This window comes from Macrobrachium rosenbergii, chromosome 5 (assembly GCF_040412425.1).
Source record: "Macrobrachium rosenbergii isolate ZJJX-2024 chromosome 5, ASM4041242v1, whole genome shotgun sequence".
NCBI classification, from domain to species: domain Eukaryota; kingdom Metazoa; phylum Arthropoda; class Malacostraca; order Decapoda; family Palaemonidae; genus Macrobrachium; species Macrobrachium rosenbergii.
This window is the reverse complement of record NC_089745.1, coordinates 26,795,961-26,820,960: the sequence shown is the minus strand read 5'-3', so window position 1 is coordinate 26,820,960 and position 25,000 is coordinate 26,795,961. Positions and strand designations below refer to the sequence as shown.

At 36.9% G+C, this 25,000-nt stretch overlaps 1 protein-coding gene across 2 annotated transcripts in view; it reads right to left on the bottom strand.

Annotated features, from left to right (window-relative positions):
* The window catches only part of LOC136838622 (acetylcholine receptor subunit alpha-like), a 1,263,360-nt gene that overhangs the window by 465,162 nt on the left and 773,198 nt on the right, over window positions 1-25,000 (bottom strand). Inside the window, exon 1 of one of the 2 annotated variants that reach the window (XM_067103900.1) lies at window positions 20,998-21,378. The exons of the other annotated variant lie outside the window; for it this stretch is intronic. The gene's annotated coding sequence lies outside the window, so the exon portion shown is untranslated. Of the gene's footprint in view, window positions 1-20,997; window positions 21,379-25,000 lie in introns of those variants that run through there. 2 annotated transcript variants of the gene reach the window in all.

The window sequence follows — 25,000 nt, the reverse complement described above, 5'->3', positions numbered from 1 at the left end:
CTATATTACACGAAACTCACTTTCTCAGTTCAACGGTCAAAATTCGCATTATATTCAATTCAGCATAAAAGCTCAGCAACACAAAGCACATAAAAAACGCGACTACTTTCAACGTGGAAAAAGTCTCTTTTGAAAAAAAAGGAGAAAAGACATGAAAAAAACAACCAAATATGATTCTAAAATTTATCTTTTCCGCAGGAAAAAGCGTGGTAAGTGATAACATACCGCCTAGATTTTTAATTATACAAAATTTTGGCATTCGACGTATGTCATTATTATTTGACAATGGACTTAATTGAAACAATATGCTCTCTATTACCCCTAAATTGACATTCACTTCCTAATATCCCGTCCCATTAACCAATACTACCTACCAAGGTTAAATAGTATATCATCGTTAAGGTCATTTCAGCTAGCAATGAAAATCATGTAGTATACTTAGGCATGTCTCGAGCTACGTAAGCTTACAAATGGCATAACACCGGCTGCTAATCATGTGAAATTTTTGGATTGCTCAAATCGCATTTAGTCTAGACCGTGGCTCAAATTCTCAGTTAAAAATCGAACCGCTGAACCCACCCTTTCAATTTATTTATCCCTAATCTCTAGAACTATTTGCATATAAAATTTTATACTAAAAATAAATAATTTTATACACTAAAATCCGTTAATTTCTTCTACCTTCCTGCCGGATTTCTTCATCAGTTTGCATAAATTTATTTAACTACTAGCTGACCAACCAGGCGCTGCATGGGAAAACTCTCTCTCTCTCCTCCCTAACAGCCGCTCCACTCACTCTCTCTCACTTCCTCTCCCTCTCACCCTCTCCCTTTCCTGTTAAGATAGTAACTTCAATTACATTGACCAGCATTTTTGACATTTTCTGTTTCACCCCTTCTCAACACCCATTCATATCGGGGCTCAATTTGGACTTAATGGGCATCGGGACTGTCACTATTCAACTCAGCGACCTCAAAAACTATGGAATTGGACAATAATATCTGTCACTTTTTTCATTTTATTTTTCACCTCTTTGCACCCCCACTTCCTATCAGGGCTGAACTTTGACTTAATGGGCATTGGGAGAGTCACTATTCATCTCAGCAACTTTGAAAACTGTGGATTAGACATTAATATATGTCATTTTTGGTTATTTTCTATATCATCCCCTTCCCACCCCCATCCCCTATGGTGCCACTGAGTGATGTATTACCCCCACGGTATTCTTTTCCAGATAGCAAGTCATATGTATGCCGAAATGAAGTATGATAAACCCGTAGACTTTATTTAGTTATTAAGTTTATGGGTACAACTAGGCCCGTTTCAGGGAAACCCTTCCCACCACCACCCTCTTAGGTGCCCTTTGGTGCTAGTGATGTCTTACCCTCACAGTATTCTTTTCTAGATAGTAAGTCATATGTATACCAAGTTTGGCTGAAATTGCTCAAAGCATTTCAGCGTTATCCTGGAACATACACACACACACACACACAAATACATCCATTTTTATATATATAGATTTAACATATCAATCCTTTAAAATTCTTCGGCGAGTAATTACACAAAGGATTCTTGGGTGGATGAATTTAGATTGAGACTCCCTTATGCCAGCACATGCCCTTCCTTAAGGACAGCCCGTGAGTGTGGTTAGGAATTTAAAGATAAAGGTAGACTCATGCAGACCTATGAATATTGCCAACTATGTGCAGCTGGAAAGTTTCCAGTGAGCCAGTTTTATTACAAACTAAGAACAAAACAACACAGTTTTTAACTTTTCTAAAAAAAAATTGTTCCACACTGGTGGGTAGTTCTGTACGGTGAACAGGTTAACACTGTCACCTCTGTTTTCACCAACACTTAAGTCCTTCCTGAACAATGAAGAGTATCAAGATACAACATCTATGCCCTCCAGTAGCACACGCAACGAGAGAAGAGACAGACATGTGGCTCACACACACATATATATACTTAAGTAATTACTTCTAGGTTTTACCCCGCCTCCTGTTTTCAGCAAAAGTTTTAAGATGAGGTTATGATCCCCATGCCTTCTTATCTCTTGTTATATATACAGAGTATATATATATATATATATATATATATATATATATATATATATATATATATATATATATATATATATATATATATATATATATATATATATATGAAATTTTTATCACACCATGATTTCTATACAATCATGAAGCTACACATGTCGTTTAATACCCAATTCACACTACTTCAGGAATATCCCCGGTGGGGAATTATCACCGAAGGGAATTTATAAGTGATAAATGGATCGGTACTGCCGGGTCTCGATCCCCGACATAGTTACCTTCCACCAACTCCATCGGTGATGATTCCCACCGGGGATATTCCCGTAACATTTGTAGCATGATTATATATGGATATTAAACGACATATATATATATATTTATTTATATAAATATATTTATATAAATATATATATATATATATTTATTTATATAAATATATTTATATATAAATATATATATATATATATAATATATATATATATATATATATATATATATATATATAAAAAAATTTTATAATCCCGAATGCGTACATGGGGAAAAAGTCAATAAACACAAGAAGTTATCCTTCACAACCACTCAGAAGTTCCCCAAGAATGTAATAATAATTCCGCGAGGCCAACAAACAACGCATTCTTCCGTTGAAAAGTCAACATTCCCAGATACACGTATGCCAAGATGAATTTTAATAAAGCAAAAGCCATTATTATTTTTGGTCGCAAAAGTTGGAGAAGGACGATGTTCCAGACGTCCTCGTTTCGGGATCCAGAAAGGAATTTTTACCATCAGACGATGATATCTGACAGCGTCCTAAGGCCTTGCCTTCACGAGTTGCATCGCCAGGAGAGGCAGAGGTCATCTGAGGCTGAGAGTCCCGCGCGGCTATCTGTACAAAAGTCATCTGAGGCTGAGATTGCACCGAAACATTTTCATTGACCAAAAACCATCTCTTTTACTTACATCAATTCTTTTAAACTACAATATTGACTTTAATTAGCTTTCCTCATGTTAAACAAATAAACTGAACTCATTTCATGAGACACTACAAATTATATGAACGTTAATCATACAATAGGTGATGATTCGCAAATAAAACTTGAACATAAATATGAAAAATGTATTTACATAATATTCAATTGCAGTATACGTATGTATGTTGATGTTCACGTGTAAATATAATACAGTACACAGGGATGTATATGACATCACTGAATCCTGTTCTTCTGTCAAGCACTGGAGCCCAAATGATGCTGACTACAAAATTCATAAGAAACATGCAAGAGCCTTACCAGCACTATGCTGAACTCATAATGACCATCCATTCATCTTTCCAAAACCTCTACCATAAACTTCAGATGTTTCCATCGGTCCCGTTCTCTGTCTAACGAGTGACGACAAATAACAGCAAGAGGTAAAAAACAGAGAGCAACAACCTTTTATCTGACCTTATTCCTTTAATGTTTCATCACTTCACATGTCAGGAAGATTTGAAGGTGCTACTTTGGCTTGTCGTCGACGACTATGGTAAATGTACAGTAGACGGCTGCACGAAGATATCGTTTATTAATATAATTTGTCGAACACACAATACAGAAATGGGTGTATATAATACTTTGATCCCCGAGGGGCTGGTACGAAACACGGCGTCCCAAGGAGCTTCCGCCATGTTTAGTACTAGCACCTCGGAGTAGTGACGCGTAGATAACAAGCCAAAGTAGTACCGATATGAATATTCCAAAGGCATCATACGCATGAAAGAGACATGACTTCAGCAGAATATTTGCAATCTGACTTCATCACGCTGGTTCTGAAACTCTCAAATGCCGTCCAATTATTTGCTCATATAGTTTGATCTGTTATGCCCGCAGTCATATTTGCAATTCTACGAGAAGGAAGAAAGGAAATGGATGTTGAGGAGCAACAGAACAAATATTTCGTTTCACATTGTTTGGTTTCATGTACAGACCTCCACAGGAATGATTCTCTCTCTGGCGGGCCCTTGTACGTTTTCAAAATAAGGCGCTTTTATATTTTATAATGGTCTTTTAGTGTTTTCTCGTCAGTTTCGTAGCTCCTGCAAAATAGGAGAGTCTTTAGTTCTTTTTTAAATTTGCTTTCTTCTTGTATGTTCTTCACTTCTGGCGGCATTTTGTTGTAAAGTCTTAGTGCGCAGTGTACAACATGAATGTTCAAGACTCATATGAACATAATTTCAAAAGGTGTTTACATACAGTGTTAGAACTATGGCAGTAAGCTTTTCCATATTCATACACAGTAATTCAATTTTAGGAGTCCGTGTTCAAAGAAGCAGTTAACTAAGGGAAATGTATATGGAAAAATACAGAATGCTAATGAAGAACATTTTTTTCCTCGTTCACACCACGCCACACCTAAAGCTTTGTTGCAGGCTACTAAAATATAGTTAAAGAGTCAGGAAATTTTGGCAACTCTTCATCCATATTTGTAGGATATTTTAGCCAAAAATTCTGCTTTCCATGGCACCATGGGAGCTGTAAATTTCAATAAATAAAAACAATAAAATCAAGACAATACAGGTCTGTCCTTGGTGAGGAAATTCTCACGAAACGAATTCGACAAGGGCGGCCTAACTGCCTTGCGAAATGAACATTAATCAATTTTTCTTCATATTTTTATGGGTTGAAATTTGAGTTACCAAAACTTAACGCTTGCGTGCGTAATGGAAGTGTAAAACCATGAATGGAAAGTGCAATAAATTATACAATAAATTAAAACATTTATTCGCAATGCTCTCTGACATTTATGAGCAAATGTACCCTTTTAAATTTGGACGTGAACAAGTGCGTGTTCGTATGTTCGTATATATACAATAGTTCAGTTACACTGTGAGATTTATACGGCGTAATCCATATTAACTGTCAAATCCACACTGCCATAACTCCCAGAGGATTGAAGTCTTTAACTTTTCCTTGAAAGGCTTGTTATTTTCCGTCCTTATTTCAAGTGCATTGACTCTTTTAGTGCTCAAATATATTCCCCTATCATTTGCATTAACTCTTTAGTGCTCAAATATATTCCCTTATCATTAACTCGAAAAATGGAATTTCTCACTGCAGTACAAAATACATTTCTTTCTTGCAAATCACGTGAAATAGAAGGAAAGCAGTTTCCTAATACATATTCATTCATATCCACTCACAATAAAAACTTAATTTCACTCTTTTACATTTATTTCTGATAATTCTAATATACAGTATACCAACATCATCCACATGAGTATAACAGGAATAATACACACTGAACTAAAATGACAAACGGATAGTGCACACGCATGCATAAAAAAATGAGCGAATGACGTCAAGGACACATTGCATAATGTATGACGGATATTTTTGCGTTCGTACCGTAATTGCACGTCAATAGGGAGAATAAATTTCATCAGAAGTAAATCGATGTAAAGTGGCGAGAAGGACACCACATGACTATCCTCGTTGCCCTTTTAAATAATGGATGAGACTAAATGGACCCCGAGTTGCTTGACTCTCTCTCTCTCTCTCTCTCTCTCTCTCTCTCTCTCTCTCTGTGTGTGTGTGTGCTTTCTGGAGGGACAGATGAAACTGCTTGCTTTTGTCTTCGCAAAACACAATGAAATGCTTGAATCAACATTTACCTGGCTTTCGGAAACAGGATACTGCAAGGAGTGATGAGGGTTTGAGAGGGCTGAGCTCATATTAGTTAGTTAGAGAGAGAGAGAGAGAGAGAGAGAGAGAGAGAGAGAGAGAGAGAGAGAGAGAGATTCATAATGTATGATGATTACGGTTCGGGATGTAGTAGAGACGCAGTTCTTTTTATCATGTTAGAGCGCACGTTGATTATACATCAGTTTGTTGAGTGGTCGAGATCATAGCCAGGCGACTAGCCTCGTGAGAAACTCTGAACCAAAGCAAAATGCTAAGAAAGGGCCGACAGAACTGAAAGCAAAAGGAAACACAAAGACAATGGAACAAGAAAAAGCACAAAAGAAAGGTGGGGAAGAACCTTTGGTACTTATCGTGTGACTGGACATTTGGTATCGAATCAAAATTTTCCTTTTTTGGGGTGGGGGGAAATTTGACTTGATAAAATAGAAAAATAATCAAATCACGAAGAAATAAATAGAAGATATTGCTCCACACAATGACACGTACTTGCACACGGATGACTATAAAACCTCAGCTTTATTTACCAACTAAATAAAGCTAAAGTTTTATTGATTTATAATTAGTCCCAACTATGATCATTTCGGCATACCCAGATATTAGCTAAGATGATTGCTACTACACTAAAGTCTACCTTTAGGAAAGATGATTTGGATATGTATTAGTACCACTATGTAGCGAAACCTGGGGAAGACCGAGAAATTGAAATCTTTATAGGACTGAAGCACTCCATTATCCATCACTTTCACTGCACAAGTATTTACTCAAATGAAGAACAAAACACCTTTAGCGATGGACGTTAAAATGAAAGTAATGAAATGGTACAGAAAGAACCCGGTAGGGAAATACCTTAAATACATAACGCTGACGCCTTGCTCTTAATAACCACTGTAGTCGACAATTCAGTGGAACCTGTCCATTGCCAATGACCATTCTATTACGTAATGAAGTCTGCGTTACGTTACTTCTTCTATACAGCTACGACACTTCTGGTTAATGACGTTCCCCTAATTCTGTTATACAGAATTCAGAATTCTAAGGAATACACTGCGTACAAAATGTAAACTTGAACGCATCTATATACATACATACACACACACACACACACACACACACACACACACACACACACACATATATATATATATATATATATATATATATATATATATATAATATGTCTGTGTGTATATGTGTGCTTGTGTGTGTGTTTAAAAGACACATAACAACATTATTTACACGACAAAACTTTATATTTTTATTTACAATCTTTGATCTTGATCACTGCTGATCGGGATGAAAGCTTTTCAATCGAAATTTCTTGGTTTGTTTCAGCAGCGAAAGGGGCTTTTCAACTTCATGAGGCACTGTTAGCGGAGCAGATAACTCTTAAATAAATAGGAAAAATCGCAAATGGTGACACAAGCATGAAATTCGGCACAACAATTCTTCCCTCCTCTCTCATAATCAGCTTCCGGCCACACAGAATTTGGCCAGTTTCCAAGATGACCGGCAGGTTTTCTAAATGGCTTCCTGTGGATGTATGAATATTGACATTTACTTACTTAATCACACTGGAATGCCTCAATTACTCTCAGTTTATGATACAATACTGAAAGCAAGGCCTCAAGTACTGGGATACGTAATTTTGTTGTCTACAAATATCCAAGATGGTTGTCACTATATCCAAAATGGCTGCCAAAAGCCAAATATTTGTACTCAAGTTCATATAAGTGGTAAAAAAGTGAGGTAATACACGAATCTGGGGTAACTTCACCTTCATCAGTTTATTTTTGTAGGTTAGAAATTAACTCATTGTCATCCTCATGTAAAGGAAAAAACTGGTAATTAGCTCAAGGCAACAATGTAATAGTGCAGTGTATGTGCATTACCAGGGCACACTGACTGACACTATGGTTGTGAGACTCAGCACGGGGTCAATGTTAGCTAATGGTAGACATAAGTCAGTTCCCAAATGCTGTTTAGTTCAGAGTTAAACCGCTGCACCTGAATTGACAAGATGTGCCAAAGCGAGAGAGCCGAGCCAAAGAATATGGGGCCATAGTCTTCTGGAAGGTGTACAGATCACATATCTGAACATATCCTGTATCTGATAGTGGATATATATTGTATAGGTGGTATAAGGTTAAACCCCCAGCTTATAGATGAAAAGCAATGGCAGCACAATCTCTGAAATCGAAGTCTTTCCTAATGGGATATAGTAAGACTAACTGGAAGCTTTGTTGCTTGTGCCAAGAGGACACATAAAAGGGGAGTGGGTTCATCCGGTTCTGCTTATGTTACGCTTTCTACAAACACCCCAGAATTTTACAACTTAAATGCAAAGCTCATACCATTTGATCTCAAAAGGCTTGACAAAAGTGACTGAATCCTACAGACCTTTGACCTTTGACAAGAACAAAGCTAAATATCATGAATCAAGTATGCTCAAGTTCAAAACCACAAAACTGGAAAGGAAAAGGAAGTAATTGTGCATAACAAAAGATGATGATCATGTCCATGTGAAAAATTCACATGGCAAATGAAGAAGATGCAGAGGAATCTAAGACTGAGAAAGAAGGAATCTGCTTTTTTTGTGACAAACAGCACCAATCAAAGATTTACGATTGGCCATGACACTGCCGTTACATGAAGAGCTGCAATGACGTACCATCAACTTGCTGGGTGAAAAACTTTTGGCCAAGCTTAGTCCTGGAGATATTGTTTTCCAGCGCTCTATGTATCACCCATTCTGTCTGACAGGTGTGTACAACGGGGAAAAAAGCCTGGCCGAATTCCCAAAAAATTGGAGATGATTATGTGCAGTACAGACAAGAAGCATGTGTCCACGCTTTTGTTGAGCTTGAGGTGTACATATAAGAGAAGCAGTTGACTACAGATGAGTGCTACTATTTCATGATGGTAGAACTTTATGATTTGTACAAACAAAGACTGGAACAGCTATTTGTTGATACTTCCTTTTTGCACTGAACACGGTTAAAAAACAGATACTTGCCAGTATTCCAGAACTGGAGGCCTTCAAAAAGGGAAAAGAGATTTAGTTTGCCTACAAGGGGAAAGTGGGAGAAGCCCTAGCCACAGCAAGTGCTTATAATGATGGGCTAGCCATGGCCAAAGCAGCCAAAATGCTGAGGATAAGCATGCTTGAACAGAGACAGAATTTGATGAAACATTAACAGCAGACATCAGAAGAGAATTTGTGCCACCAAGTTTGCTTCAATTTGTAAGTGTGCTGCAAAACAGTGGGGTTATACAATCCCAACTTAAATGTGGATCATCATCAACTTTTGAACTCCAACTGTCGGAAGACTGCATCTTCAACAAGACATTCCAAGTAAAGAAAACTTGCATTTCCAATATACTTGGTCTCCTGGTCTTTGAAAAAACAAAAAGCATCAATTAATTGATATACTTCATCAACATGAAATCTGTATCAGCTACGATAGGGTTCTGGAATTAACAAAAAAGTTTGGGAGAAGCATTTGTAGCAAGTCCTGTGGAGGAAGAAGTGGTCTGTCCCACTACACCAAGAAAGGGTTCTTTACAACTAGTGATGTTGACAAGCTGGCCCATAATCCAAATGACACAACAGTACAAACATACTTCCATGGGACAGGCATGTCTTTGTTTCCGCATCCAATCAATGAAAACAAGTGTGAAGTCAGAAACTTGGCCTAAATCATCCAGTGGAAAAAAGTAAAAGAAAAGTGCCTTCTCTTCCCGAATATGACAAACATACCACCTGCTCACTTTAAACATGAACATCCCTCCCCTTTATTCCGTGGAAGTGTAGGACACCAACAAGCTGTGCTATCTGTTAGCGACAGGTGCCCTTTGAAGTAAGCTTGTCATCAATGTTGCCTCTTTTTCAAGAGTCAGCTCATTCAGTTGCAATAATCACACATCATGGATATTGCAAGACCAACAACAACCAAACAGTTTCTCAATCCTGGCCAAACCCCAGCTCTAGCAGCTGATCAGCCACTATTTGCAACTGCCAAGAAAATCCAATGGGAATGCCCTCTGCATTACAGTGACATGGTTATCATGTTTGGAGGGGTGCATTTCGAAATGGCAGCATTCAAAATTCTTGGTAACCTCTTGAAAGACTGGTTGGACTGGTGCTCTTGCAAACGCAAAACTAGCTACTCCTGGAACAGCAGATCCATTTATCTTTGCTTCACATGTGAAGAGCTCATGTCTATCCCATCAGGTGATAGCCTGCACAAAGCCACCTACTGTACGTGGCATACATCCAGGAAGCAAAAGAAAAAAAAGTGAGGGAAGTTTTGAAAGCTGGTTCAGGAAACGAGAGTCAGTGTCCACAATTCTACTTTGGAATTTTGTGCTTCAGCTATAACTTATAGCTTTAATTTTCATCTGGTCAACTCATAGAAAAATGTGCTGCAGGAGCTCATGCCTTTCCTCTTTGCCTTTGACCAAGCACATTTTGCCAGGTGGCTTTCAGATCATTTGAGAGACATGGAACCTTTGCCAGACTCTCTCATGCTTCTCCGAAGACTTAACAACATGAATGAGGAGGAACGTGTCATCAGCAAAGTGCTTCTTGCACATTACACTATGGTAATCACAAAAGAGATTGTGAGGCTCGAACTGGTAGTCATGAATAGATTATAATAGACCTTTAGCTGGAATATCAATAACAGCGATAACAGTTCAATAAATCTAACAATTCGATTTCCGTTGGGCAGGCCAAGCAAGAACATGACTTTACCATGATTAACAAGTTCAGTTAATGGCTGTAAGTTCGCCCTAGTCCATCAATAAACCTCTTCAGTGGCTAAGAAAAGCTGCATATCCTTGAAACCTGGAAATACTTTTAGTTTGATAAGATTCATTAGCTGAAATGAGTTGGAGAAATTACGTTTATTATTTTTCCACAAGGATACCTCTTATTGATGATACTGAAGTAGACAGGATTGAGTTTCATTTCGTGCTAAAGGGATTCTGAATGTTTTATTGTTTCTTAATGAAGTTCTCCCTACCACATTGCATTTTATATGATACATGTAAAACTGTTAAACCAGTGATTTGCACAAAAAAGAGTATTTGTGTAAGAAGCCCATCTCTTTACCTATCGGCAAAGCGGCTCAAGTTTTCAACGTGAGCCACTACACAATTCAGCTGTGTTAATAATTTAAGAATACCATAATAAAGTAACACGAAAGGCATTTATATAAAACCTGCATGGATTACGGGCTTATAGAATATTCAATGCAGTGAAAGAACTTTCTAGCACAAATGGGCAAAATAACTGCAGTAATATTATCATCAATTCAAGACAGTCCTGTAACTTATTTCTTGACACAATTTCAGTCTCAATTATTCTGAACGTTGTATTATGAATTTGCCCATTCTGAACTTTAGGTCATAAGAATGTCTTATCACACCAATCAATAAATCCATTTCCTCCTCCTTTTGTCCTTTGTTTGTCTTTCATAACATAACAATAATTTTTGGTACTTAAATACTTTCTGCTTTTCCTTATGCTAAAACATGGTTTTTTTGGGAATCACATTAGGTTAAAATAAAAGCATATTTAGGTTATGTACTTCAGTGTTTGTGTACATTCAAAATACATTTACTGTCCACCAAAATATTTCAGGACCATCGACCCAAAAACGATTATGAACAGTTCTTTTAAGGGCTACAAATCTGTAAGCTTGCAGGGGTCAATCATAAACTGAACGCCACCTTTAGTTGCTTGATGAGCGCCATATTAAAAGAACTGAGCATTATTGTATCTTGCTTAAAAGAATGGGACACTTTCCCAAAAAATGTCCAGAAACGCCCTGGAAAAGCATACGGCCGTCAAAATATCTCAGTTCATAACTTTCCAGATACCTGTAAAGTTTGCGCATAGGTAAAGATATTGGGAATTCAATTCTGGAATGGGGAATTTCTGACTTGGGAATTCCCGCAGCTTGACTCACTTGATATTCACTCAGATTTGGAACATTTTGGATCCATTTGCTGATCCATTTCTTTTATACTGAGAATAATAAACCACGCATGCCGTTAATTCTTGTCCAGTTGACAAATTTGGAACTGTCCAAGTAATCGGAGACAATGACGAAAATCTGCAGCTACTAAAAACCTCAAAACATGATACAAATTGAGCCATTATTATCCCTGATATTTTTATATATAAAGCTGACGTTTCAATTACCATGGGTTTCGACGCAGAGAGAGAGAGAGAGAGAGAGAGAGAGAGAGAGAGAGAGAGAGAGAGAGAGAGAGAGAGAGAGAGAAGCAGCAAAGGAATCTTGGTGAAAGGAGTTTTCTACTCCGAGAAAAGGCGAATCGGGTCTCCCGAGAAAATATGAATATTATGTCCCTGATATTCGTAAAGGTCCCATAAGGGCGGTTTTCCTTACGCATCGACAAAAGCAGGAAATATCTATCTGAAAGGTCAAACTCTTGTTGTTTTGTGATATTCCTACTTCTTTCTCCTCGTACACTGTAAGTCTGATTTTCCTTAAATATTAAATTACTCCAGTGTCCTTGATGGCTCTCGTCTTTTATGGCACATAACCTTCACATTACAATTTCATGTAATGTCTTTCATGTCACATATCTTACACATTACAATTCTCTCTCTCTCTCTCTCTCTCTCTCTCTCTCTCTCTCTCTCTCTCTCTCTCTCTCTCTCTCTCTCTCTCTCTTTACGATCAAGGTCTATTCATTTTATGAAAACAGTCTCAGTTACTTTCAATGAAAGAAACGGCCTTCCGTTTTTGTAGCTCTGAGAAAACATAAGCAAATGACTGATTTTTATTCTTATTTGGTCCCTCTCTTTTTATCTGGTCCATTTTTTTATTCATAATTTTGACTCTTGTCTCCCTCTCACCATGACTTGGTTCTCGCTTTAAATCACCCCTTCTTACATTAAGTGCTTCTAATACGTTCGACAATGAAACTTTATGTTTCTAAAATGTTAATAAATGACTACAGAGTGCTAGTTTCAAGGTTCGTTTTTGATCGTCAATATCGTCCTCTTTCAAATCCTACGGACCCTTTACCGTCCCGCCGTCTTCACTACTATTAGCAATTCTGCAGGAACACACAAGATGCTATAGTTCTTCTTTGCTTAGCCCGTTACTATTATTTGTGCTTCTTACACCTTTTGATTTATTCCTCTAATTCCACTTTTGTTCTTTTTTTCATATTATTTGTGACATCCTTCTTATTAAAATATTCGTTGATTCATACCTCCAGGACCTTACTAACGAACTCAATACTGGCAAGAGAAGCTTAACGGATCTGACGTTGCCGAACTAATGATGGCAACCTTCAAAAGCTTCTAAATTGGGAGACAGCGAGATGTCGAGTTCAAATGCCTTGGGCATAATTTACCTGGACGATTCGTTTTATTCTGCACCGGTGCTAATTGACATCTACTCACCTTTTCTGTGCCACCCCCCATTTTTTATCTATTCAGACGCTCAAATGTTATTTTTTTAAGTGAAAACTATCTGGAACAAAATACTGAATAAATCTCACAATGGACATTGCGACACACGAATTATGATGTCTTGCGGTAATAGAATCAAATTTGCTTCCCTGAATTTAAAAAATACATATAATTAGAAATAAAAATCTAAGGACATTGAGAGAAAGTAGAACAAAAGTAAAAAAAAAAAAAACTAACTTATAGAGAAGGCCACTCCCTAACAATATACTAATCTTCGTGCGAGCCCACAAGGCCCTGCTGCCAGCATGTACAGCCGTAGACTCTCATACAAAAATGAATTACACAGCTTCCACTTGGACAGAATAGAAAAAAGCCACTCCTCTCTCTCTCTCACACACACACACACACACACACACACACACACATATATACATATATATATATATATATATATATATATATATATATATATATATATATATATATATATATATATCTTCGACTTGCCTTATGTTTTCATGGTACAAGTTTAAACCTTCCATTCTTTTTAAAAAGCTGGTTCGTCATTTTCGCCAGTAAATAGTTGAGAGTAAAAGATTCTCTCTAATATTTTCTTCGGGCTGAATACAAGGTCAAAGCACAAACCCGTGCCAAAAATTTTTACCATTGTAGTAGTACAATCCATTTTCAGGCAATGCCACCGCGACTGTGTAACCACCGGAAATTCAATGATAACTGTGCACGCAATTTCTTTTAAATGTTCGGAATGTAGACTAAACCAGGTTATTCTGGTACTTTATACTGACCACTTATGTAGTAAATATAGTAATAAAAATAACACCGATATGATATTTCGAGCCTAATTGTTATTTTTACTGCCCATGCTAATAATATTAATAGTAATAATAACAATAATAACGCCCCTCCATTTTCCCCCGCACCATAACTCAAGCACCACTGGGAACCAAAAGAGTTCCTGGCACTTTATTTCATGCGCTACGGAAATAAACGAGGCTGATGCACGCAAAGAATAAAATTCATGGCTTCGGATCCTGCTGGTAAAAATGTGGCTTTCAGCAACGACAGCAGGAAAAGTATGGCTGAGGAACAATGTACGAATTGTTTCTGGAGTGAGACTCAGAAACACCCTCCTGTCTGTCTGTGTCTGTCTGTCTGTCCGTCTGCGTTTCGATGAATCACCGGTTGGTGTGGGACGTACCAACCATTACTACTACTACTACTACTACTACTACTACTACTACTACTTAATAATAATAATAATAATAATAATAATAATATTGAAAATATGAATAAAGCTAAATGATGACACAGGAACTAGCAACAGCAGCTGATGATATACATAAAGATTCAGAATAAAAGAAAGCTGAGGAAAAGAACGGGTCCCTAAGTCACCCAAACAAGGGAACTCAACTTGACAGGTGGACGTCCATGTAAGTGATAAGTTATCTAAAACCAAGGAACATAAGTGTCATTAATATAGTCATTCATTCAATAAAAAAAAAATGCTTATACATATATATAATGCATATATATATATTGTGTATATATATATACAGTACATACATATATATATATATATATATATATATATATATATATATATATATATATATATATATATATATATATATATATATATATATATATAAGTATAAACTTTGTCAATCACAAACGCGTGACTTCTTTTGTATCCACAGATATCTATAACACCCAGCTTACTACAACTGATAATTGCTTCGTCCCCGGCAGGAATCGAACCGTCGAACATCTGCCTGGTATAGAAACATTGACAGACAGTGACTCTGACAACCCGGCTATCAAGGGAGACATAAGTTAACATCGCTTCTGTTGTCCATAAGTCCATCGAATTCTGGTTCTGTACTTAGAATCAATATCATCTCAACTCCACCATGATAGCTGATTGACAGGTCTGTAGGACTTGGTTAATTATGAACTTCGTCACTTATACACGCGTGATTCCTTTTGTATTCACAAAAATTTACCCACCAATATCGTGTAATGTACACCAGGGACGAAGCACTCATTAGTTATGGTTCTAAGGGGAATCACTGTTAATGAGTGCTTCCCAAGATTCAAACCGCTGCCTGGTTTAGGTTAAACGATATTTGTGGCTGAATATTTGCGCACACAAAATAGGGCTTTGTAGTAAAAACCGTAACCAAATAGTGCGAAGAAATCCAGAAGATAGGAGGGCACTGTGGTTATTACAATTTCATACGTGTGTATATACTGTATATAAATAATCTCTCTCTCTCTCTCTCTCTCATATATATTTTATATATATATATATATATATATATGTGTGTGTGTGTGTATTTATATATATATATATACATTAAACCCAAAATGTTGGTTAATATTCAATTCGCTCTACCTCCGAAATAATACCAAAGGGGCGTTATAACTGATAAGTAGTCCGTCACCTGGGAGATTAAATCCCCTAGCAGCAACAACCTCCGACTCCAGTGATGAGTACTTTACCATTCAGCTGTCAAGAGAGGTATATAACTTCATACCGCCTGGCATATGTGTCCTTAAAGCAGGTGAATATAAAAATGATCTCAGTGATGTGATAAAAAATTTCATAAAGATCTCCGTGTTTCAAATGTGCCAATCAGCTTTCATGGCAGGGGTGGGTTGATAAGACGCTAAAGGGGAGTGGGTGTCAAGTGACATTTGTAGGATAACGTTTGAGCAAAAGCCTTTTATGTTCATTCCAAAGCACGCTGGTACCCACTTACAAATCTACAGCAAGGTGAAATAGTTGGCCCAAGGCCGGGAGCAATCACGGGCCTAACAACATGAGATATGGGCTGCAACGCTCAGCTGAATGCAATTATTAACTGGTAGTGGTAGGTGGGGACGCCAGATCCGTACCTCTAAAATGGCTGACTGCCCATCAATACAAGGTGCACGGAAGGGTCGCTGCGTACCTACACAAATTCATATATATATATATAATATTCATATATATATATATATATATATATATATATATATATATATATATATATATATGTGAGAAAAGATAAAGGGTGTCACACTACGTGAATACAGGCACATGAAACTATATAAATAAATAATAATCCAAATTTACATGAGCAGAGATTCCATGACGAAAAGCATTTGAGTCACCTCTCTGTACAGCGTACCTTAGCTTTCAAACCCAGCACACAAAGGGACGAGAGAGAGAGAGAGAGAGAGAGAGAGCAAGTAGTTCCGCTAGCTCCGGATCAATGGAATAATGGGGCAGAAAAGGTCTCTGCCTGAAACGGTCGGCCGAAAATGTAACCAGGACAAGAAGGCGCTTGGCCGTTCTCCTTGAGGATGACCGACACTCCCCCATCAGTCGGCTTTTCGATTTCCCTCCTCACAAACAAGTCAACATAACAATCACTTACAGCTATTTACCCACGCTTCGAGGCCTGAGAACAAAGACCCAGCCTAGCAACAAGTGACAGCCAGCATTGACAAAGAGCAGCGATTTTGAGAGGAGACACACCAGAACTCACAAGACAATGGGACCAACATGGATACTGCACGAAAAAATCGCGCAGTTTCATTCCTTTTGTCCACTATTTTCTTTTTATTGATAACTATGGTCCTAAAGCATATCACACCTATAAGATGTGTCAGTCATTTTTATTTTTTTGACTACAAATATGTAGGATCACTCTTTTCCCTGACCATTTATATGGAGTCCACAAGGATCAAGTAAAACCCTGGCATATGCTTTTATAGGTCTTTCAGAGAGGTCACACCAAACAAAGCTGTTACTCACCGCTTTCTCACAATGTTATATAACTCGGAAAATCCCTAACCAAATTATCACTGCAATGATTATTGATTTCACATAAAAAGACAGGAGAGAAATAATTAATTAGTTATACAAAACTAGGATAATCATTATTTTCTCATTATATCTATTATATACTGTTTGTTTAAATTTCAGTAGCTCCCGAAATATTTCCCACAACTGATCGATTAGAAAACCATATACTCAACTACCGTCTTTCTAAGAACTCAACTTTGACGCATACAGGTCTAGATAAAGCCGATAAATGTACACAAATATACGAGAGAGAGAGAGAGAGAGAGAGAGAGAGAGAGAGAGAGAGAGAGAGAGAGAGAGAGAGAGAGAGAACTGCCATTCGTTCTCTGTCTTTCACTACTGGTAAATAATTAACCATCTTCAGGTCCACTCCTTTTCTTGACTTCACACGCAAAATACCCTGAACCCAACTTGAGTGTTAAATATTTGAATCACACTCAAATATCCCTCTGTCCATATCCACTTTCCCTCAAAATATATAACACCACATTAAAAAAGAGTCTTCAATACTTCTCCCCGCTGACTACCCTTTATTTCCTGTTTTCCTAAATTTGCCGATGTGCCGTATCTGAAGGAGAAACGGATACCCGAATAGAAAGGTCTAAATATAACTACGGTAATCTAACTCTAAAGAACAATATTCCGTACCCAAAAACAGCCATAGATAAATAATATTCCATACAAACAGAGCCGAGTTCTTAAGTTTCCCATTCTTATGGCTTCTGGTTGGTTTACACTAAGCTAGAATTATGGTAAGATGCAAAAGGGAGTAAGGGACGACACTTCCACACCATCCTCGGGTTGTTTGATTATCTTCCTTCTATGAAGTTTAGCTCAAAACTTACGAGAAAAGTGAATACAATATAATGGCCTAAAGGAAAATTTGTGAAATACTGAAATGTAAAATAACAGATCTTTCCTGAGAATCAGATTCCTGAATGGGCAAGATAAGAGGGTGTGAAATTATGTAAACACGACTACGTACAAGGAAAGATCAGTATAACAGCTACCTACGCCAGCAAAGTTTTACATGCGAGAGCAACAGTACACAGGGTAAGCGGCATGTTAAACGAAAGAAGTAAGGAATCCATGGCCCTTATCACATGCCTCTTAAGCAACTAACAGTACAAGTGAAAATTCTTCCGTTGTGTAAAACACGATGACCAACTACAAGAAAATATCACAGACCGCAATTCTTTTATTTAGTCAAATATCATGTTCGTAGATGGGCAGCAAATTTACCAGTTCAGACCATTTTTAAATACGATTATATCTTCTGTCTATTCACTATCAATAACTAAATCATGTACAGATGAAATGAGCTGTTCCTTGTGTAGATCGTATTACTTCTGTTGATCTGAAAAACGTCTAGTTGCCCGGACCTCATCTCAAAATACCTTTATTAATTTTTAGTAGATTCTTGCTTATACTGTTCTCATTACCTTCGGAACTAAAACAATTTTAAGAAATAAACATTACAGTAAGGAATTATGACTTGCTTCATCTGAAGAGAATATAGTGATCAACAAGCTGAATTACTATATGTACGCTACAATTAGTCGAAACGCAAGACAGCAATGTTGCACCGTTTCTTATAAGGGTTCCACCACTTCTCATATTGTACAACTGAGCTAAACGGATAGGCGAGGGATCAAACAGAAAATGATTAAGAGCCGCCACTCCTCGAAGGCTTCCGCAGATGATTTATCAAAGACCCTGATGAGATGTCATCCTTTACTTCTTTTCGCGAAGACCATCAAGACAGAGAAGAAGTGACGTTAGACAAACATTAAAGCTTTATCGATATGAAATATACATCGTCAAAATTTTACCCTTCAAAACCTGACGCTTCTCAATTCAGAGAGAGAGAGAGAGAGAGAGAGAGAGAGAGAGAGAGAGAGAGAGAGAGAGAGAGAGAGAGAGAGAGAGTACTACACTACTTACAGATTCATCATCACAGCTTACCTACAGATTTTATTTCCAGCCGGTACAGCAGTTCTTACCTGAAAGAGAAAAACGACATCAGAATAAAATGAGACTGGTCGTGTTATTAAAATTATGTAACAACACACTGTCACAAGACCCATTCAAAGGTAAAGTAATAACTTCAGTTTAAAAAAAAAGGCTCCAAAGAATGTTATATCAAGAAGACTAACATCGTTTTAAGTAATTGAAGAACCTTGATGAAACTGTCATTCCCTACAATTGCTAAACAAAACGAGGAGAAAAGAGGACTTGAACCTATTTAAACAGAAGACGTTTAGAATAGCAAGCTGCCTGAAGTCACCTCATTTAAGATCATTCATGACTGTTTATTTCTCTTAATAATAAATCAATCCATGATCATTCACCATTAAAATGTATCTTTATGACTGATAAAAATAAGATCAACACAGCTTGATTATACAAAGAGAAAGAGAGAGAATATAACCTGGTTGAAAGCACATTAAGAGCAACATGAACAGCATAAAAATTGTTTTATATCTAACTGGCTAAGCTCGATTGCCTCTCTTTTATGGCCTCTTAAGGGAACCAATATAATCGACCACCTCAGAGTAAAGCAGTGGTCTTATATGTGCCATTACCGATAAAGACACGGTATTAACCACCCGTTGCTAGAAATTATGACCCAAGTTAATCGGTATAATCGATTTCAAAAGAAAATTACACATTGTGGAATTTTTTTATATTTTCATTTTTTTTATGGATAGGTGCAAGAAGGTAATGCCTAAAAAAAAGGAAACCACCGTTCCTAAAGAGAAATGAAGGAACTGAAGAATAAACACTATCTGAATACCAAGACAATATTTGGGGTCCATTTCAGTTCTCGTTCTTCGGCTAATTTAGTTTGCATCAAGAGACTATGAACATTTGCGCAAAAACCTGCGCAATAGTTGTGATCGGCCCACAAACCTCGAATTCAGTTAGGGCTCCCATACACGCTCACTCCAAACTGTTAGTTGGAGTGAACTGAAAGACTGAAGAACTGCAGTCCTATCCACACACAATTCACTTCGGCTTGCAGGTGTAGTCTCAGTTCTTCTTGAGATTGTGTGGCGAGAGGACAGCCATCGCCACTCCTCTTACGCAAGAAGATATGGAGACATTTTGAGCACAGCTCTTGTGTTGGTAATGATGTTAACTAAAAAGAAACGCACACGAGAAAAAATGGACAAGACTGGTTGTTGAAAAGACAAAAGCTATCTCACATGAACATTTTGTCAGAATTATTATTTGCGAAAGGCGACTGGTTTAATTATCTTAGAATGGACCGTGAGACTTTTTTGGAACTGCTCTCCATAATAAAAACCCTTCATAAAATAACAAGATACCTGTATGAGAAAATCCACATCAGCCCATGAAAGGTTGATAGCCACACTGAGATTCGTCGCAACTGGACGAAGTTACGAAGATTTAAAGTTCACCCCCATTATTTCTACCCAATCACTAGGGAAAATTATACCTGAAACGTCCAAAGCAATATGGACTTCACTGCAGAAGGAATATTTATTTGAAGGTAAATAAGTTTCAAACCAAAAACAAATATTTATTTTCAACTGAAGAACTACATATAAAACATATATAATAATAGCTGACCAAAAATTTGTATCATTAACTTTCACATAATCATGTGTATACATCCATTAATACACACACACACACATATAATATATATATATATATATATATATATATATATATCAATTATATATATATATATATATAATCAATTGCTCCATTCATTCTTTGTACAACACTGTTTTGAACTATGTACGTTTTATAAACATTTCTTTATGGAACTAATTGTATTAACATTTCGATTACAATATTACAAAGATTTTGTTTTTATTTATGTATTTACTATTTGAAAATATGGAAATGGTTTCTTTACTGTAATAAACATGACTATATGGAATGGGAAATTTTCCTTACCTCATCAATATTATTCACGGGTTCTCTTGGAGTTTCCTGGTCCTTGAAGAACATTAGTGATTGTGGCACCTGATCTCTGCGAGTTGATTACTTTTTTATACTCTTTACGAAAAGCAGAACGCATGCTGTTAATTTTCTTGGCTACTGTTTCTTTAATAGCTGAACTATCTTTCTGTTGTAATTTTGAAACTAAAATATCATAAGACGCTGCCTTTTTACGCCTGTCAGAATAGTTAGCACTTTTTATTTTCCATTATGAAGGTTGTCCTCTATATAGAGTTCAATAAACTCCAACCAAAAGGTCTTCTCTTCTCGTGAAGTCCACATCACTAGCCAGTTCACAGACACAACCGCACTCTCCAAATGTTAGGCCAAACTGGCAATACACTTCACGGCCTTCACACTTCCCCACATACGAAGAAAAAGTTGTCAGTACTACATTACTGAAGGCTAGTTTTTCGGTAATCACGTTAAGTCCGTCATTTCACACCACAGGCCAGCCTTTCTGTACAAACTACCCCCATACTAGCTCAAACTGGCTTGCAAACCTCTAGTTTGACAGTCTAACTGACGTTTGGAGTGAGCGTGTATGGGCCCCTTACCGTTGAGGTAAACAACTTAAGTAAGAAGACCCCGGATTTTTCCGTCTATTATTTCTAATAGTGGCAGAGCAACCCACAGGTTCCAATATTTTGTTCCTAATCTTCAAATGTGATTTCATATTTCTGAAGTCTAGCGAGCTCACAAGCATCACGAAGTCACACAACACGCGTGTACGCTAATGCAGACTCAAAATTCTTAATCTCTTTTCCCGTTGCGTTAATTAACCATTCCACCCTCATTAACAGAGCAGACTCGCATGCATTTTTGGTTGACCAGTAGGGCAAATACGAATCGCCTTCGGCTCCATACCAGAGTTACGCTTCACAATTAATCTAATTACGAAATCAACATGAACTAGTTCTGAAACACATGCCAATTTCCCCGTCTACACTTTATTTCTTTTCTCTTTCTCTTACTTGGCAAGAAATTAAACTTTTTTCCACTCCTTTACGTAATAGAGCGCTCATGCATCACAATCACTGAATTGTTATCTGTTGTACTGATCAATCCATTACTCTACTATTGCATTTAAATCTCTGGTCTCTGCAATAACATTTGCAATATAGTTTAATTCTAAACGCGATGCTGTAAACGTTACTGTTTTAATAAAAACAATCGTAAAATAATTTGCTACGCTGCCCACACAACGGGATCTCAAAATCTCATCCAACGCGTTCTGTTCACCCACTGAGCAGCGCCATTTTCTCTTCAGCGAATGAAATGGCATTTCCTAACAGAGCCTCAATTCATGCATATTCGGGAAATGTTGCAATCAGCTTTATTAGCAAGTATATATATGAATTGTATCACATTTTGCATCTCAATACTCTTGTTTATCTATTTCTAAAGGAAATACTCCATGGAATGAATTCTCAGTAATTTAAAAAAGATAAAAACTCCATTATCTCCCTTTCTTTCTGTACAATGTGAAAAATTACGTGTTTCTGAAATACATAGGTTATTACCCTTCATAAATCTTTATTTTTATCAAACTTTTCCAACATGTATCTCATATGCTCATTCAAGGATATATCCCCAGGTTCACTAGGTCATTTTATAGACACAACCATCAAGATAACTTTCATAAATCAGTATTTACATTAATTCCAATTGTAAATCCACAAACTAAAATACTTACATGGAGAAACACATGAAAAATTTTAACTTTCAACTCAGTATTTACATTAATTCCAATTGTAAATCCGCAAACTGAAATACTTATATGGAGAAACACATAAAAAATTGAACCTATCCGACATTTCAACCACTTAATTTTTGTCTATCTTTTTTATTTTCATGGTAAAATAAAGTGCTGAGAACTGAGACTAGTGGTTTCACATCTTGCTTATTCTTGAAGGAGAAGAGTGAAACTGAAAAAGATAGTTTGCGGGAGAGTTCGAATCGGGGCCTGCATGGGGTTCGAGAAGAAAAAAGAAGGTAGTTGTGCCGAGTCATGTGAATTCTAAGGTGCGTGTTTGAGAAAGACATGGCATAGCTGGTAAGTTTGGAGATTCCAATAATGGCTGCCCCTAATTTCATCGGGGAAGAAAGGGTTATATCACAGTGAAGGTGCTATAGGATACAAGCTGAACAGTAAAAGTCACAGCATGAAAAATAGCCACAGGAATAAAATGGGTGCAAATATGTTCTACAACAATGCAATTTTCTACGCGTGCTCAGTAACTGATGAGAAAGGCATTTCAAGTAACAGAGGACAGACCTATGCTAGAAGAGAACCAGATAAGCTTAGAACATCATGTAAAAACAGGAAGTTACAACAAAGTATAGAATATAATCTATAGGATAGGTGCGCAAATCAAAATGAGGACATTAGCAGACACACGAAGAGGAATTACCTTAAAAAAATGGGAGAGACACATATATAGCTATACGTCTTTAATACATGGAAACTACAACATCTGCGACATTAAACGGTAAATACTTTGCAAGGTAAAAACCTCCCACACAAGACAAAATACTGCAGTCAAAATTTAAGAGATATGATGATAAACTTCTGGTGTGGATTAACTGTTTATTGAAAACAGATGACATCGGGATTCGGGAGTTAACACAAAGGAAAAGTGGGAAGGAAAGAGATCACAGGAAGGCAAACAGACGAACTGGACTAAGAGACAGCACTTGATAAGGTAAAAAAAAAAAAAAAAAAAAAAACCTTGGTGAAAATGAATAGAGAGTCGAGGGCAATTTCGAAGAAGTTACCGATTCATCTCCCAAAATCTCTCTTCCGACCATGATCCAGAAATCTGAATCTAGTACCTTTATGAGTGAGAGGAGCCATAAAGAATAAAGGATCAAAAGTTAGAAGAACATGAAGTTGTGCTCAGCAACTCTCAGGACATTCTCCAATAAAGGAGAGCAAAGCCTTTATGTCTTCACACTGACGAATACTGACTGCTTTAAGATTGAAAGCCTCATGAACCAAACAGCCTTTCAGGCGTATCCTTTCTTCATTTCAGCTGGTCAGTCTCGTCTACCAAACACTATTTTCCTTTACTGTATTCATATTCCAAAAAATTAAAAATGTCAAAAACCTACGTAAAAGGTTTATGAAAAGCATCGAATGTGGGAGAATGAGTTCAAAGGTTCATAAAAGTAACATTAAAAAATAACGTGATTGGAGAGATGCAAGAGCTCCTATAAATGCCGCTCTATTCCATGATGTAGTGAGCTCCTAAAAAAGAGTCCATTATGCCAGATACTCTTTTTTTATGTGAACTGGATATTGAAAAGGGAGAATGATCCTCTATTACCTATGCAGCGCAGTGCTTCTCTTTACAACACATGCACGATGTACGACAGAAAAAATGAAATGTTACCATTTGATTATTAAAATACACACACGTAAAAAGTAACGTACATATTCATCTACGCGCTATTTTCCCTAGGACTGGTAACTAGAAATATATATAAATATACATACATACACACACACACATATATACGAGTATGTATGTATGTATATATATAATATATATATATATATATATATATATATATATATATATATATATATATATATATATATATATATATATATATATATATATATATATATATATATATACATACATTAGGCTGTGGCTGTTTCTAGAGCCACCTGATAGAAATACCAAAACAGGAACGGAGGAACGGAGACCCTTAAGCCTCTTAAGAAGTAATCATGCGATCCTTTATTTGACCCTTCCCTTGCAGGTTCTCTTCTTTGTCTCCCTATAATCCCTTACAATAGCACGGTCACTGCTCGAACACGTTCTATCAACAGAGAGCGAGACGATTGACAACTTCCCACTGCAATAAAAGCACCTACTGATTAAGGGTTGCAAAAGGCCAAAAAATGACTGTCACCTGCAAACTTTCTGTAAGAAGTCCCTAGTCGATT